The sequence below is a fragment of the Sminthopsis crassicaudata genome, chromosome 2 (genome assembly GCF_048593235.1).
Source record: "Sminthopsis crassicaudata isolate SCR6 chromosome 2, ASM4859323v1, whole genome shotgun sequence".
Classification (NCBI taxonomy): Eukaryota; Metazoa; Chordata; class Mammalia; order Dasyuromorphia; family Dasyuridae; genus Sminthopsis; species Sminthopsis crassicaudata.
Window position 1 is genome coordinate 261707859 of NC_133618.1, and position 19656 is coordinate 261727514.

Below are 19656 nucleotides of genomic sequence, written 5' to 3' on the forward strand. Positions count from 1 at the left end.
TCCTTGCTGAAGGAACATGCTTTTACATTTGCAGGTACAACTCCCCTTCCTGTTGATTTTTTTTTTTTAATTCATTGGATGGACTGAAAAGGAAGTACTATTGACCAATGATTAGCTACACTGTCTACTTCCTAAAAACCACATGACTTCCTGAAGCTTAGACCTAGAGTCTGACCAATTCGGCCCTATAGTCCTCTGAAAATAGGGATCACGTGACTTCCTGAAACCTAAAACTAAAGTCCAAAAGCCTCTGAGAAATCTTCACCTGATACCATTTATGGTATATGAAGATAGGGGAATATCATTTTCTGTAAAAAATGATAAACAAGCTGATTTTAGAAAAGCCTGGAAATATTTACATGAATTGATCTTGAGTGAAACAAGCAGAATCAGGCAATTGTACACAATAACAGCAAGAATTTGTGACAATCAACTATGAAAGTTTTAATTCTTCTCAGTGGTTCAGTGACTCAAAGCAATCCCAATTGACTTTGGCCAAAAAAAAAAAAAAAAAAAAAAAAAGCCATCTGCATCCAGAAAAAGAACTAAATTAACTGAATGTAAATCAGCATATGCTATGCTCACTTCTTTTTTCTGGTTCTTATCTCTTCCATGGTTTTTCCCTTTTGCTCTGATTTTTCTCTCAACATGATTCATAAGGAAATGTATATTACTTTATAATAATTGGATAGAAAAAGCTGTGCATTTCATTAGGACCACAAGAAGGTAAGTTTACAACAAAAGGAAGTTGGACCAAAGAGTGAGTAAGACCAATGATCCAGGCAACAATCAAAAGGAACATGCACATTCTTGGGTTCATAATGGTGAAACAGAAGAGGGGTTTACATATGGCCACATACCTGTCCAAGGTCATGGCTATAAGCAACACCATCTCAGTGTCACAAAATGTATGAATGAGAAAGTTCTGAACAATGCAACTCCAAAAGAAATTAATTTATCCTTCCTGAAGAGGTCACAAATAATTTTAGGGGCTATGACTGAACCAAAACTTAAGTCAATCAAGGAGAGGTTGGCCAGAAGATATACATGGGGAATATAAATTGGAATCAAAGGTCATAGTGAGAAGAATGAGCATGTTTCCCAGAATGTTCACCATGCAGTGTATAGAAGAAGACACAAAGAAGAGACATTGAATCTCCTGTGAATCAGAGAGTCCAAGGAACACAAACTGGATCCTATAGAATGATTCTCTCCATCCATTGGCTTCCAAGTGGCACCACTGGATATAGTCCTATTTAAAGCAAAAATATGATACTGGAATCAGAATTCAAGATATTACTATCCTGGTTTGAAAGATATAAAGGTTAATTTTATTTAATATGTCACAAACCAAACAAAACTCACATGATCTCTGAAATTGTCCAATATTGTTTTTTTCTGCTTGTAATGTTTTTCTGTTGATGGATTAAATTAAGAACATAAAAGGAAGGTGCTATTTTTTTTTTACAAATACCCCAAAACTCATTACATAATCCCAAAAATAATAGAACTCAAAGGGATTTTTAAAACCACCTAGTCCAACACAATTATTTTATAGAGAAGGAAACTAATATTAGAATTAAGTAATTTATTCAGGGTCACACAATTGATGTGACCAAAGTACCTCTGAAGTACATGATTCACTGATTCCAGGTCCAGGGCTCTTTAACTTCCACCTAAATATCTCTAGAGGCTGCAAACAAAGGAACATCATTTAATTGGAATATAAAATGTTGGAACTAATGAGATAAATAAGAGTAAATTTCTTGTTGCATAGGAAGAATTAGATTAAGAAGGTAAAAATAATCTGGGAAGAAAAACAAAAATGCAAACAGTTCACACTTATTTCCCAGTGTTCCTTTTCTGGGTGTAGCTGATTCTGTCCATCATTGATCAGTTGGAACTGAATTAGATCTTCTCTTTGTTGAAGATATCCACTTCCATCAGAATACAACCTCATAAAGTATCATTATTGAAGTAAATAATAATCTCCTGGTTCTGCTCATATCACTCAGCATCAGAGTCTAATTTTTTAGATATGTAAAGGATTTTTAATTTAATATATTTGTACTAATAAAGCTATCATCATAGTCCTGATTATAGGATCAAGTTTTAAAGGATATTAAATGATGGCTAAGATCATGGAAGTAGAAAACAACTAAAAATTTTGTTTTGTTTTTATAAGGAATTGACAGGTAATCAGGAAAATTAGTCTGATAGTTGATGCAAAAGTTAAATGTCATATAATGAGGTTTTAAGACAGAGAGAATATCAAGGAAGGAAATATAATAACTTAAGAAGAAACTAAGGGTTCAAAAGAGGTGATAACAGTCTCAAGGAAGTCACAATACATGACTCCAAATTCTAACTGTCCTATTCACTACCAATGTGACCTTAGAAACATTATTTAAAATCTATGGGCCTCAATTTCTTCATCTATAAAATGTGGAGACTAAACTAAATTGTAACTTTCAACACCAAATCTTATACTCCTATAATTGGATATAAGGAACCATTTTTTAAGCTGAATATAAACATTTCTTCCTGCAGGAAGTACTTATTGATTCCCATTTGAATTTCACATAGCATTTGATTTGCTCCTTTATAATTTACTAGCACAGTATTAGGTAGTACAAAAATAGCTGAGAAAGATCTGGTTTCAAGTCTTGCTTCTGATATTTACTGGCTCTGTGACTCTAAGCAAGTTCCTTAACCTCCCAGGACTCTAAACCCTTCTAAAACTATATTTCAGAAAATCCAGCTTAGTTGGATATTATTCCTCTCCTACTTCTTCAATACAGCCAAACTGGCTTTTTCTATATTCTTTATTCACAAGGCTCCATCTTTCTTTTTCATTCCTTCACACTTTGCATCCCGAATTCACATGCATTCCTTTCTTGTATTCACCTAACACCATCTTATTCAAGGAAGCTTTTCTGATTCCTCCAAATGCCGGTGTCTTCCCTCCTAAACTACTTTGTAGTAACTATTTTTGCGTGTATGTAATATAGGGATTGTTTCATTCCTTGTACTTTTATCCCCAGTGTCTAGTCCACATTGTGTAGTTTGATAAAATGAAAACATGAAATACTGAAAGTTTCCTCATCATACATTACCCACACCCTTAGTCTAAATAAAAGTATTTGCCTTAAAGTAATATACTTATGTATGTTTATATCTTATTCCCCTATTCAGAGAAATATATATCCTGTAACTACAGAGACCTAGTGTCATCTCATCAAAAATTTATCTTATTCAATACCTGGACATGGTACTCAAAATGCAGTAGAAGTTTAATACATATTTAATATTATACTTGACAAGTGTTGGGAAAAAATATATATTGAAAAAGTTTCTACCCAGAATATTTGAAAAATAGATGCATAATTAAAGTACATCCAAAATTGAAAAGTGATGAGTTTCTGTTTTAGATACACTGTTTGAGGATTTGAAAAGATAAGTAAACTCAAATGTTTAGTAAACAATTGGAAATATGGAATAGAACTTGAGGAACTATAGGGAGAGGAGAGAAGACCAAGAAAGAAGCTTCAGGGGCAGCTAGGTGGCACAGTGGATAGAGCACTAGCCTTGAATTCAGGAGGACTGGAATCTGGTCTCAGACACTTAACACTTCCTAGCTGTGTGACCCTGGGCAAGTCACTTAACCCCAGCCTCAGGAGAAAAAAAAAAAAAAAAAGGAGAAGAAGCAGCTTCAGAAAACAATTTGTCTCCTTTCCAAATTTGTTTGTATATACTCTGCACAATGACTTATAAATAGAAGATGATTAATAAATTTTGAAGTGAAAAGAAATAAACACTATTTTGATAAATTTGGCAAAGAAATGAAGGAAAGGGAATGATGATGGATCGGTTAAGTGAACAGAAGATGATTATTATGGTTTGGGGGTACTCTGTAGACAAAGAAAGAAATGAGTGAAAAAAGGAAAAACTGAAAATCCAAGAGTTGGGCTCACAGACAGTAACTGTTAAAAGCAAAAGAGTATGGTGTCAGAGTCAAAAATGGAAATATCAATCTTGGGGAAAAGTTATCGCCATAATTCTTTTTTCTGAAACAAAAGAGAAGAGAATAGGAAGAAGTTATGGAATATTTTTGAAGTGGGGATGAGCTATCCTGATAAGGGAAGAAGGCAAGAAAGATTAGGGAGGTTTCAACGATGGTCACAATCTTTTCAGTAAAGCAAGAGAAGTTCAAAAATAAGAGAGCAAAGTTGAGTAACACTTGGGGGCTTTCAAGAAAAAATGTGGTACAAGTATAAAGGCAAATAGAATTAATGAGATGAAGAATATGCTTGCAAAGCAACAATAAGGAACTGATTGAGTTTGATTAGTACTAATTGTATAGTGAACCAGGTAAGTAGGAATTGTGCTAGCAATATTAAACAGACAAGGCTCAAAGTGAAGGAACCAAAGTATATCATAAGAGATAGCCAGGATTAGGGATTTTCATGATGGAAAAGGAGGAATAAACAAAATCCAACAAATTCTAATGTATATTAGCATTTACTAGACATGGTCAGCCCCAACGTCTGGGCAGTTTAGAACAACAATGGAAATCATAGGGGTGACCTAGACTGGAAGAATAAGAGGAAAGAAATTTCTGTCAAAAACAGAAGAGATTCAATAAGTGTAGAAAAGTGGGAGTCTTTGAAAGTGGATTTTTATTCTACTTTTTAGATCCCTAATACAATTCTCAAAAAAAGTAAAATCATATCCACTTTCCAGATGTACATACATCTTTATGATCTGAAATCCTTTGATTCACCTATAATGTGTTCAACTTCTCCATTCTCCTATTGTATCCTATCCTCAGTGAAGACAGCCTCCTATTGTCCTAGGCAATAGGTAATTCCATCCCTATCATTGTTTTTCAGCACTAGATTATGGAATTCTAGAAAGTTAAATCTTCCTATTGTTAATTTATTCTTATCTCTCCCACCTACCTGTTCTGACACTAGACTTGAGATGGCAACATCTTCAAAAAAAAAAAAACCAAAGAGCTGAAAAAGCCTAGTTTTCTCTGATATGTAATACCTTGCAAATTTAAGAATTGTATAAAATGCTGCCAGGAGCTAATGAGTGGTATTGAAGAGTAGTGACCAAAGGATGATGTGGAGAATGGAATTGCCAGCCACGCCTCATTTGGCCAAAATAAATGTCTCCTAGGATTCTGATGGATTTTCCCAGGGTGACAAAGAGAAAAAGATGTTAATAAAATGTTAGTAAATTGATAATAATAAAAATACATTTTTGTTCCTTTAAAAGATAATTGTCCAAAGTCAGATCTAAAGCAGGGGCCACTACTTAATTAAAATAAGTATTTAGAACAGAAAGTGTGAAAACTGATTTTTTTGGAGTTTGTGTAAGATGTTAGAAGAGCAAGAAACAGCAAAATTAATGATTCCTCTGAGAATGTCATCATCAATGAGAATCAATCTAAAAACAATAGTTTTCCAAATCAAGGACTCAATAAGAATTCTTTTGATAAATGTTCAACTTTTGAGTATCAGAACTGACACACATAAAAATTCATTAAATCATAAATTAATAAATTTTTACAAGCTGATTGTTTGTGATACTTTATTGCAAAATATGGACATATAATTTTTTCCATTTACATACATATATTCTGTGTTTCAAGACTTAGTTTGAGTGGATCTCTGTGTATTCCATAATAAATATTGATGCAAAAATTTAAAATAAAATACTACCAAGAAGATTACAACATTATATCATTCACCACATTAATAACAAGACCAACCAAAAATCATATGATTATCTCAATAGATGCAGAAAAAAACTTTTGAGAAAATACAACATCCATTCCAATCAAAAACATTAGAAAGCATACTTTTGGTGCCAAAGCGGTGACGTGAAGAAGGAACTGTATGGTTCAGAATGATGAGTGGTCACAAAACTTGGAGATATCTCTAGGAGCAAAACAAAAGTTTATTGTACATTCTCATGAGAAGCAGGCGACCCTCCAGTGGAGCAAGCCATCAAAAGGAGGAGGCACCTTTTGGGACAGATTTCACACTTTAAATAGTCCCTAATGACCATTATCCTCATTGGTTGAGAGTCTTACATTCTAAAGGAACTACCCAAGAAATTGAACTTGACCAATAAGTACATAATTGCCCATATTTGATCAAAGTAGGGAGAAAATGATGTCATGGGAGGATAGCAGAAGGGGACCCTTAAGTGTGTGCCCTTGAGTCAATGCTCAAGGACCTTCAGGCCTACTCCAACTCCGAAGAAGATGAAGCCTTACTCTATTTTCACAACTGTCTTGAGAAATCTCACCTCATCTAGTTCAGTCCCTCCTCTTATTTGTACATTGAGATCTCTTCAAATTTTTGTAACATAATTTCACATTCCTTATCTAATTCCTCATCCCCTTTTGGCTCCTGTCAGTCTTCTTGGGCCACGGGATCCCACCTTTGTCCTTTTAACACCAACAATCTAACAGACCCTTCAGCTTCCCCTTCCAACCTAATCATTTTGAAAATTGAGTTTTGGCCTATTCTAGTCATCAATCAGATCCAACAAGGGATGCAGGTAAGGAGTGATATAACACCACTAAGCACTATAAGGTCAAACCAAAGAAGCTGCTTCCATCAGCTTTCCCCCAAAACAGAAGCTTCAGGAAGTATTGAACAGTGAGGTGCAGGTCTGTACAAGAACAAGAGCAAGTTTTCTAATTTTTTAGTGATTTCTTTTACTAGATTTCCATGCCATCAATCTTTATACAATATGTTGAATTTAGTTTTACACAAACCTCCCCTTCTTCAGCCAACAAATAATCCAACACTATGCTTTAAAATGGCCTCTCTGGTTTGAGTAGCTTGGTCAGCCAAAAGATCTAGTGCCTTAGCCATCTGATTGGTGATAATCTCTACAACAGCTTGAAGTCTAATTATCCTGTTCAACATATATATTGGGGTTCTACACCCCCAACTTCCATTTTGAGCCCAAGTGGCTGGCCCATATTCTTTAACTATTCTTTCTGGGGGCCAGGTGTCACCCCAACCACTTGCATCTCCAGTCTGGGTAATGGAGGTATCTTAACTCTGTTTGCCTCTTTCCAAATCATCATACAATTGAATCCCTAAATATTTGTCTGCCTCTTCAGGAAGAAAGAAAAATTTGTGCCTTAGTAGTCCAATATAACAGATTCCTGTCCAATTAAGAGGTAGATGAGTGTAGGCAGGTAAGCCACAAATCCAAAAGTGGCCTTTTAGAGCAGGTTGTTCCCTTAAGAATATATATCTGAACTATTCCTTCTTAAAGGGTAATATTGTTGGTTTCTCATCTCTAGGGGAACTCCTCCCACAAAGGTGACATATTGACATTTTCATAATCCTTGCTCCTTCTTCCAACTATAATTGGCAACTGGCCATTGATCTGTTAGGCTGGAGGTACTCCGAAATGTGGGGAACAAAGTCCCATGTTCCCCAGGTATCCCTGGGTTGACATTGTCCCAACCCCATAGATACCTGTACCCACTATATATGTTCCCTTTCCTCTTATTCTCCTTAATAAACTTAATATATCCCACTCTATTTCATTACACTCAACTGTAGTAATCTGTCAACAGCAATATCCTTGTTCTCCTCCTGTTTCTGGGAAAGCATTCCAAGGTGCAACTTTTCCAATCCTCCTCACATTTCAATTAGGGATTCCTCTCCATGTCTCACCAATATTTAGACATTTCCATACAATCTTTCACTTCAGGTCTGTTCTTGAATAATTCTATTCATATGTTACACTATTTCCCAGCTTCAAACTTTGCCCCATCTGATTTAAGCAGTATTTCCCTTTCCTATCTTCTATCAAACTTAGAAATTTCTCTTCTAAGTTCTAGAAATCAGTTTCATTGTGAATTTGGGATCAGTTACTGAGGATCCAAGCTGGGCTTAAGGGGACAGGTACCCATGGACATTGGCTCGATTGGTGGGATCCACCACAGATCCAACAATTTGATAAGTTAAAAGTCCTTCCTATGTTCTACATGAGCAGGAGGAACTGGTTCTCATCTCTGGGAAGTAAAGGTCTGGTCTCTATGACCATCATGACTATCATGAGGAAACAAGTTAACCCAAAGCCCAGGGAAAGCCCCATGAGGTTCAATTATTATTACACTCTGAGGTTAAAGTGAAATTCCTAGGGGAAAATATATGAGCTCCCAAATAGACAAAGAGGCCCAAAGTAATTAATGTAAAAAAAAAATCATATATACATAATTACAATGCTCTGGGTTCAGAGATTGTGTTCCCATCAGGGGAGGTCCCCTCCTCAAATGTAATTTGAGGTCTGTCCACTCCAATAAAGGTGGTGCCACAGATCCTTTTGTTCTGGTGGGTCCGAATTGCAGAGTGTCTGAGATCCGTATCACCTGGTAGGGTCCATCCCAGCATGGAGTCAGATTCTCAATCTTCCAGGATTAGATAAAAATCCAATCTCTGACCTGAATTCTATAAACAGGGAAATTTAAGGAGGAATCTGAGCTATTAAACCTTTTTGTTGTAGTTCTTATAAATGTTGTACCAATGATTTAACATGTCTTTTAAGAAATAAATCCTTTGTCTCTAAAATAGGGTCCCAGTTTCCCATATAGTAAGCCTGGAAAGAATGATTGTACAATAATGCATAAGGTAAAAACCCAATATCTCTACATGGCTTGATTCTGATTCTGACCAGAGCGAGAGGAAGCCATTTAATCTAAGGTAGTAGGGTCTCTAAAGATAAATTAGTCAGCTGCTGTTTTATTTCTTGAGTCATCCTTTTTACTGTCCCAGAAGAGTGAGTATATCAAGGGATATGAAGATTGCAAGTGATTTCTAAGACCCTAATCAGATACTGTAATATTGGGCAGAAAAATGTGTTCCCTGATCCGAGTCCATTCTCTCCACTATTCCCTATCTAAGAATAATTTGTTCTAATAAGACTTTACTCACTGTCAAAGCAATTGCTCAGGCTGAGGGGAATACCTCCACCTATGAGGTCAGATGGTTCACTATGACCAGCAAGTATTTGAGGTGACCCACTGGTGGCAGCTCAGTGAAGTCCACCTGAATTCCCAGAGGTTGTCCCCCTTTTAGGACCTGGCATTGAGTAGCCTTGTTAGTCATTCAACAAATGAGGTAGCCATCCACCAGAGGTCAGGCCATAGTATATAGGCCAGGGGAAACATACCTTGTCAGTACAGCATCACACAGGGTTTTAGACATCCCAGTGACTGCCTTGGTGCAGTTGCTGAAGGGCGTCCCTCATACTTGCTTTGGTCAGTACCTCTCTGCCATCAGTACCTCTGAGTTGTCAACTGCTCTGAGAGTTGAGGCTTTCTCTTTTCAGGGTTGAGAGTCCTTGGATCTAAGATAAATTTTAAAAACCCTCTGGAACTTTCTTTAATTGATTTATTTTATATAACCTAGAAAAAATAATTACAAAATCATGTGGAAGAATAAAAGCTCAGGGATATTAGGGGAATCAATGAGAAAAAATGCAAAAGAAAGTTGTGTAGCCATAATACATCTCAAACTGCATTGTGAAGTAGTAATTACCAAAATAATCTGGTACTGGCTAAGAAATAGAGTGATTGATCAGTGAAATACACGATGTACAAATTGTATTATAGTAAAAGAGCATAGTAATCTACTACATGATAAATCCAAAGATCCAAGCTTTTGGAACAAAAACTGATTATATGTCAAAAACTGCTTGGTAAAGTGGAAAAGAGTATGGCAGAAATTAGATATAAGCCAATATCTCACACTGTATATCAAGATATCAAATGGTGATACCATAAGCAAATTAGAAGAACTAAGAAATAGTTTATGTGTCAAAATTACAAGAGAAGAATTTATAACTAAAAAATATAAAGAAAGAGAATTATAAAATGTAAAATAAATTATTTTTGCTATTAGAAAATTTTAAGTTTTTGTATAAACAAAACCAATGCAACCAAAATTATAAGGAAAGCAGAAAACTGGAGAGGGGAGGAATTTTGCAATAAGTATCTCTGATACAGGCTACATATTTAAATTATAAAAAGAACTGAGTCACATTTGTAGAAATACAAGTCATTCCCCAATTGATAAACATTCAAAAGGACATGAACAGGCAATTTTCAGACATGGAAATTAAAGCTAACTATACTCATATAAAAAATATTCTAAATCTTTATTGATTTGTAAATTACAAATTAAAACAATTCCAAGTTACCACCTCACAACTAATAGAGTGACTAATAAAAGCCAAAAAAAAGGTAAATATTGGATGTTATAGGGAATGTGGGAAAACTGGTTCACTAATGCATTGTTGTTGGAATTGATCCAGCCATTCTGGAGAGTAATTTGGAACCATGCCTAAAGAGCTATTACATAATGCAAACAGCAAATTCACTGATAAGTCAATATCTCAAAGCACCCAAACAAAAGGAAAAAACCCATTTACACAAAATTATTGGTAGTAGCTTTTTCTGGTGGGTTGTCCAGCTACTGGAAGTGACTAAATAAGCTGTGGCATATGAGTGCAATGGCATATAATCATACTGTAAGAAATGACAAACACAGTGATTTCAGAAAAGTCTGGGCTTTTCTGGAAATTCTTATATGAACTAATGCATAGTGAAGTAAACAGAAGCAGGAGTAGTTGTAGACAGTAACAGTAATATTATTCAGTGAAGACTATGTATAAATGACTTTGCTATTCTCAGCAAAATAGTGATCCAAAATAACCTCAAAGAACTAATAATGATCCATAATATCTGCCTCCAAAGAAAGAGCTGATATTGATTAAATATAGATTAAAGCATGCTATTTTTCACTTTCATTCATTATTTCTTTTTCTTTTATTCAAGCCTCTTGTACAAAATGATTAATATGGAAATGTTTTACAAAATTGCGTAAGTATATAAGATATATCCCCTGTCAAGGAAGGAGAAAAGAAGGAAGGGGGAAAAGGAGGCATAGAATTTGGAACTTAAAACTTTAAATAAAAATGTTTTCAAAGTTGGCAAAGAAAATTGAAAAAAAAAAAAAATCAAGTGTAAAATGAACAATAACAAAACAACAAAGCACCTTAGAGATTATACAGCCATAGAGTTTTATATTTTTTGTGCATTTGCACCTTTGATAATTTGGTGAAGCCATCTCACATTTATTGTCTACCTCAGAAGTGCCCAAAACATGACCAGCTAATAATGTTTGAGTTAGAAATGTCAAACACATGACCAAATGAGACTTATAATACTCCTGAGTATGGACCAAATCAGATTAAATTTCCATTCCTTTATAATTATAATATGTTAATTTATACACATACACATACACATACACACACACACACACACACACACACATTAGAAAGTGTGGAAATGAGTGGAATTTTCCTTAAATTGGTAAGTAGGATCTGTTTAAAGCAATAAGCAAGCATTATTTGTAGTCGGCATGAACTGGAAACCTTACCAGTAATATCATGTGTGAAGCAAGGATGTCTTCCTATCACCAATATTGTTCAATATTGTATTAGAAATGCTACAAATAGCAATAAGAAAAGAAAAACAAATTGAAGGAATCAGAATGGGCAATGAGGTGATAAAACTATCTCTTTTTTTAAATGAAATGATGATATATTTCAACTTAAAGGTTAGCAGAAACAATTTTAGCAAAATAGCAAGATAAAAAATAAACTCGCCTTAATCATCAGCATTTTTATGTGTCACCAACAAAATTCTGCAAGGAGAGTTAGTAAGAGTTATATTTAACATAAGTAAGAGTTATAAGAGTTAGTAAGAGTTATATTAAACGTAAATATAAAAAGTACACAATATCTGAGAGTATGCCTGCTAAGACAAACCTAGGAACTACATGAATATAATTATAAAACATTTTATATAAATACAATCAGAGTTAAATAATTGGAGAAATATTAATTGTTCATGGATGGGCATTCAATATTTAAAAAATTGCAATTCTACTTAAACTAGCCTAATTATTCAATGCCATCACAATTAAATTACAAAAAAAAAAATCATTCATTGAGCTAGAAACAAAAATAAACATAAAAAAGAATAAAAGATCAAGACTATCAAAATAATTAATGAAAAATGTAAAGGAAGGAAGTTTAGCAATACCAGATCTTAAACTATATTACAAAATGTCAATTACCAAATTAGCTAAGAAATAGAAAAATAGTTCAGTGCAGAATAGATATACAATGCACAACAGTAAATTATTATATTAACTTTGTGTTTGACCAATGTAAAGATTTCAGCTTTCATAATAAGAATTCAATCTTTGGCAAAAAATGTTGGGAACTTCACATCTCTCAGACTGGCTAAGATGACAAAAAAAGATAATGATAAATGTTGAAAGGAATATAGAAAAACATGAACAATAATTCATTGATGTGGAGTTGTGAAATGACCCAACCATTCTGAACAGCAATTTGGAAGTATGCCCAAATGATTAGAAAACTGTGCATACTCTTCCATCCAGCAGTGTCACTACTGGGTCTGTACCCTAGAAAGATCATAAAAGAGTGGAAAGATTTTTGCAATGTAGTAATTCTTTTTGTAGTGGCAAGGAACTGAAAATCGAGTGAATGCCCATCAATTTGAGAATGCTTGGATAAGTTATGGTATATGAATGTCACTGGTTATTATTCTTTTATAAAAATGATGAACAAGCTGATTTCATAAAAACTTGGAAAAATTGACATGAACTGTACTAAGTGAAATGAGTAGAATCAGTATTATTGTTCTATAAGAAATAGAATATTATTGCTCTATATGAAATAATGAGCAGGCTGATTTCAGAAAAGTCTGAAAATGTTTACATGAACTAAGGCTGAATGAAGTGAGAAGAACTTAAATAATTTTGTACACAGTAACAAGAAGATTATGCAATGATCAACTGTAGTGTGCTTGGCTCTTTTCAACATTGAGGCAATTCAAGGCAATTTCCAATAGATTTGGTATGGAAAAGTTGTAGAATATAATTGTGATGGAATATTACTGTATTGTAAAAAAATAAAAAAATGATTGACTGGTCAATTTTTGGATGTACATGGAAAGATTTGCATGAAATAACAGTGAAATGAACAGAACCAAGAAAACATTGTATATAATAACAGCAATATCATTCAAAAAACAGTTGTGATTAAGTAAGTTATTCTGATTATTATAAATACTTTCAACTACAAAGGACGCATAGAGGTGGCTTCCTCTAATGCAGGAAAGGGAAGGAGATAGTTCAGAACTAAAATATAACAAAAATTAATGTAACTTAAAATAAAATTTTAAAAGATGAAATTAGATTTACATCTTGGAGGAAAACACTTTAATAAAGTGTCTTGATAATTTGAAATAGAAACAAAAGTGAACCTGAAGAGAAAATGGCCTGGGTTTGAAGTATAACTCCCCTACTATCTACCTGACATATCTGGACCTAATTTACCTTATTTGTAAAATAGAGATAAAGGCTTTGATTTGAAGATCCTTTTCAATTCTATCCTATGATTTGAGTGATTTGTGATCCCTTGTGAAACAAGAGACAAGAGTTATGGATTTTATCTGGCTTTGTACTTTATCAAGAGTTTCAGATAATTCTCTTGACATAATTCTTTTGTCATTTCCCACATTAATAGTACATAACTTTTCTGTTTCTAACTTGATCCTATTTGCATTTTTATTGTGTTGGATTTCTTATGACAAATGATAGATGATGAGAAATTTTTTACAACCTACTTTTTTACAGAATTCTGTCTTGTCCTTCATTTCTTTACTTCTCAGGCCTCTATATTAAACTCTTTCAATAATGTTAATGTTTATTTTGTTCTTTTCACTGTTTTAATTTATTGTATCACTACATAATATTTGAATTTTTGCTTTCAGTTGCTGATTAAGAGAATGTATAATTCAGGTATTCTTTCCTTTTCTGACTTCCTTTCCACATGTTTCTTTTTTTGTTACCTTTAACTGGAAAATATAGCTTTCAAGTTTTCTGCTTTATCACCAAATATTGACATAATTTTCCAAAGAATTTCCACATATCTTTAACAGCTTTCAAGTCACACCTGTCACTGTTATTGGTGCTGTATATTTTTTGGATTTGGTTGGATTAGTAGTATCTTGAAAATATGTCTCAGTGCTACAAAACTTCATGTGAATACTTCTTTTACTAATGGCACTCACAACCTCTCTTTGACTCCTAAGTCTTAAAAGAATAACATCATAAAGATTACAATCAGATGATCACCATATTGAAAATGAGTCTTCTTTCATGTGATATTAACTCCCAGATAAAAGATTCACTATCTATTGCCAGACTCTTTTCAAAGTCTTACTAGCCTTTTTAAAATATGGATTAATTCCACACCACAATGAGACACATAAGTAGAATTTTTGTGGAGCATGACATTTTATAATTGATTCTCCTCAAAACAGTCTCTATTATGAAGTTTTCCCAATGAATAAAACTTTACTGTCACTATAACATGAATAATAATCAAAAAATAGTATATGTAATATGACTTAACCTGGAATGCAGAAGATGCTTTATATTGAGGGGGAAAAAGTTAGAACTTTATTCTCTGAATATCTCTTTTTTTATTTCATTTGTACAATTCAACAACTTGAATCTTTTATTTTTTATATATAATTTGTTAATTTTATAACTATAATTTTTTGACGGTACATATGCATGGGCAATTTTTTTTTACAACATTATCCCTTGTATTCACTTTTCCAAAATTTCCCCTCTCGCTCTCTATTCCCTCCCCTAGATGACAGGCAATCCCATATATATTAAATATGTTACAGTATATCCTAGATATAATATATGTGTGTAAAACCAAATTTCTTCTTGCACAGTAAGAATTGGATTCCAAAATTATAAGTAACCTAGGTAGAAAGACAATTGTGAAAATATTTTACACTCCTTTCCCAGTGTTCCTTCTCTGAGTGCAGCTGTTTCTGTCCATCATTGATCAATTGGAACCAAATTGGATCTTCTCTATGTTGAAGATATTTCAATTAGAATATATCTTCATACAATATCATTGTTGAAGTTTATAGTGATCTTCTGCTCTTTTCACTCAGCATCAGATCATGTAAGTCTTTCCAAGCCTCTCTGTATCATCCTGCTGGTCATTTCTTACAGAGAAATAATATTCCATAACATTCATATACCATAATTTACCCAACCATTCTCCAATTGATGGGCATCCATTCATTTTCCAGTTTCTAGCCACTACAAAAAGAGCTGCCACAAACATTTTGGCACACACAGGTCCCTTTCCCATCTTTAATATTTCTTTGGGATATAAGCCCAGTAGTAGCACTGCTGGATCAAAGGGTATGCACAGTTTGACGAATTTTTGGGCATAGTTCCAAATTGCTCTCCAGAATGTCTGATTCTTTCACAACTCCACCAACAATGCATCAGTGTCCCAGTTTTCCCACATCCCCTCCAACATTCATCATTATCTTTTCCTGTCATCTTAGCCAATCTGATAGATGTGTAGTGATATCTCAGAGTTGTCTTAATTTGCATTTCTCTGATCAGTAGTCATTTGGAACACTCTTTCATATGAGTGAATATAGTTTCAATTTCATCATCTGAAAATTGTCTGTTCATGTCCTTTGACCATTTATCAATTGGAGAATGGTTTGATTTCTTATAAATTAGAGTCAGTTTTCTATAAATTCTGGAAATGAGGCCTTTATCAGAACCTTTAACTGTAAAAATATTTTCCCAATTTATTAGTTCTCTTCTAGTCTTATTTGCATTAGTTTTGTTTGTACAAAAGCTTTTTAATTTGATGTAATCAAAATCTTCTATTTTGTGATCAATAATGATCTCTAGTTCTCCTTTGGTCATAAATTCCTTCCTCCTCCACAAGTCTGAGAAGTAGACTATCCTATGTTTCTCTAATTTATTTATGATCTCCTTCTTTATGCCTAAATCATGGACCCATTTTGATCTTATCTTGGTATATGGTGTTCAGTGTGGGTCCATATCTAATTTCTGCCCTACTAATTTGCAGTTTTCCCAACAGTTTTTTTCAAATAATGAATTTCTATCCCAAAAGTTGGTATCTTTGGGTTTGTCAAACACTAGATTGCTATAGTTGTACCCTATTTTGTCCTGTGTACCTAACATGTTCCACTGATCAACTAGTCTATTTCTTAGCCAATACCAAATGGTTTTGGAGACTGCTGCTTTATAGTATAGCTTTAGATCAGGTACAGCTAGACCACCTTGATCTGACTTTTTTTTTTCATTAATTCCCTTGAAATCCTCGACCTTTTGTTCTTCCATATGAATTTTGTTGTTATTTTTTTCTAGGTCATTAAAATAGTTTCTTGGGAGTCTTATTGGTATAGCACTAAATAAATAGATTAGTTTGGGGAGTTTGTCATCTTTATTATATTCGCTCGGCCTATCCAAGAGCACTGAATGTCTTTCCAATTATTTAAATCTGACTTTATTTTTGTGGCAAGTATTTTGTAATTTTGCTCATATAATTCCTGAATTTTCTTTGGTAGATATATTCCCAAATATTTTATACTCTCGACAGTTGTTTTGAATGGAATTTGTCTTTGTATCTCTTGCTGTTACATTTTGTTGGTGATGTATAAAAATGCTGAAGATTTATGTGGATTTGTTTGTATCCAGCAACTTTGCTAAAGTTGTGAATTATTTCTAATAACTTTTTATTAGAATCTCTGAGGTTCTCTAAGTATACCATCATATCATCTACAAAGAGTGATAACTTGAATCTTTTAATAAATCATTTCAGTGATCCTTGACTTGACACCAGAGAAGACTTCATTACCATGTTTCTCTTAGTATATTTAGTTTCCCAATCTTCAGCTCTCGAAAAGTCACAGTCTACTGTTTCTGTTCCTGAATCCATATCAAAATATAGAACAATATCTTTTCTCCAAAATTTGCTTTATTTGGAGTGTGACATTTCTCATATTAATATTCTTTCTCTTATCACACACACTCAAAGCCTGAATAATCTTTGATACTTCTTAACCCATTGTCTCCAAAATAAAAGAAGCCACCAAGTTCTACTGATTTCAACTCTGCAATATCTCTCATACTTTGTCTCTGACTCTATTCTCACTACTACAAATGGAATTTAAGATTTTCTTCTTCTCCCCTTATTTTTCTTCCACATCCCTATCTCTAGTGTCCTCACACTTCAGTTTGACTTTCTCATCCCATCTTATGTCCCACCTATTGCTAAGACCTTTCAATTTTATCATATTTCTTGAATTTACCTTTTCTCCCCTCTGATATTACCATCACTCTGGTTCAGGTCCTCATTAGATCATATTTGGACTTTAAAAAATTATCTCTTTATTAGTCTTCCTGACACAAGTCTCTCCCTAATCTAGTCTATCCTCCATTCAACTGTCAAAGTGATCTTCCTAAAACTCAAGAATGACAATGTTATCTACCACCACACCCATTTAATAAACTACAGTGGCTCTCTTTAACCTACAGAATCAAGTATAAAATCCTGTGTTTATAGTTCAAGGTTCTTCATATCATGATCTCTCATCTTTCCAGTTTTCTGACACTTTATTCTTATTTTCTGACACCACATATTCTGTAATTTACTGAAATAGATGTCCTTTATATTCTTCATATAAAACACTATCTCCTAACTTCATGAATTTTCTTTGCTATTTCCCACACCCAGAGTATTCTTCCTCCTTATCACTACTTCTTTAGGTCACAAATAAAATTCCACCTTGATCACTTAGCCTGTCTAATTATCCCTCATTCTAATACTTTGTCTCTGCTGACTAACTCTAATTATACTGTAAATATTATACTGTCTACATATTGTTTTCCTCTTTAGATTGTGGCTTCCTTGACTGGAGGGACTGTCTTTTACTTTCTTTCCAACACTTAACACAGTGCCTGTAATAAATATTTGTGTATTTACTGCCTTTGAAACTATAATTTCTTTCAAGGTTCAGTCCACATGATATCTCAAAGGAAGCCCATCCTAATTTCCTTACTTATTAATGTTTACCCTCTCTTCCTCAAATTATCATTGATATTTATCATATTTACTTAGATATTTACCCCTTGATGGATATTTTTACCCCTTGTAGGCAAGAACTATTTTTATTCTTATAATACACTCTTTATAAATTTTACACTCAACATATCCCACAAGCTTTTAATTAAGTACCTACTATGTCCCAGACACATGGTAGGCTGTTAAAAAAATGCTTGCTGAATTACATTGGGTAATAATATAACAAAAATCTGACATCTGAGGGAATAACAGTTTGTAGTTCAGAAGTACAGTGATACTCCCAAGCCCACAACAGGACTATCACGAACTATAAACCATGAGGCAAACTTTGGCTGTACATTACAGTTTTGAAAAAGGGGCACATATTCTGTCCAGAGAAAGCATAGAATAGTCCAAGTTAAAGGAAAGAGATTGTGATGGAACTTCAAGAAAGGCAGTCACTCAGATAGATTCATGATGGCATATATATTAAATCAATCCTGACAAAAGCTGTTAATGGATCTAGAGTTTCCCCTGTTTGCTGCTATAGTTATTAAAAATTATTAAAAGTGATATAGCTGGAAGTGGTAAATTATATTATGGAAGCCTCAATCAATACTCCAATCTCTGGCTCAAAAGAGTAGAGGAATGGGAATGACAAAAAGCAACAACTAAAAAGAAGCTCATATCCTCAAAGTCTTCCCAATGAGGAACTATAAGGATTTAACTCTTCCTCTGTTTTTTTTTCCTGTTGGAAGTGGGGAGTAAATGAATATTCAGACTATTTGTTCCTCAGAAACTCTTTGGCTACAAAAATAAAATAGAAAGCTAGACATATTGAAATGCATACTCTAGAATATACAAAAGGTAATGTCAAAAACTTCAGAGAAATATAGTCATGAGGCCATGGCCATAAATTCTAAAATGGAATGAAGGCTAAGAGAGAAAGAAGACTTCTAAAGATGAAATTATTATTGTATGGTCATAAATAATCCCCATGAGGAATAAAATCAGGAAGTATCTAAGGTAGCTGATGTCACAGTGGGTCGATTGTTGGACCCAGACTCAAGAAGACAAGTTTAAATCCAGGCTCAAAACTTTACTCTTTGATTTTGAGCAAGTTACTGAATTTATGTTTCCTTAAGTTTCCTCAGTTATAAAATGGAGATAATAATAGGGCTAATCTTTCATGGTTCTTATGGAGATCATATCAAGTAATATTTTTTTTAAAAAATGCATAATGTTGGCACAATGTAGGTGCTATATATTGCCTATTTCCTTTCTCTTCCCTTTCCTTCCTCCTATCTAAGGAAACTAATGTGATTGGAAGAATAGTCTCAAGAAACTACAAAATACATGAAATATGTGAAGGAGCCTGGATGGAAATGTACCATTAATATAAATATTCTCAGAACTTTATTGGTTTGATTTATCTAAATCTTCAAATATAATAGCATATATAGAGATACATATTTAAAGTAAAAGATACATAAATGTAGATATCTACATGTGTGTATTTTTAAATAGAGAGATAAACAAGACAACAAGAGGAATGGTCAAAAACTGTGCAAACTGAGAATTAGACAAACC

The 19656-nt window shown here is 33.6% G+C and overlaps 1 pseudogene; it reads right to left on the bottom strand.

Annotated features, from left to right (window-relative positions):
- Positions 1–670: 670 nt before the first annotated feature.
- Positions 671–1221, bottom strand: LOC141552789 (olfactory receptor 4F6-like; annotated as a pseudogene).
- Between the last annotated feature and the right edge of the window lie 18435 nt (positions 1222–19656).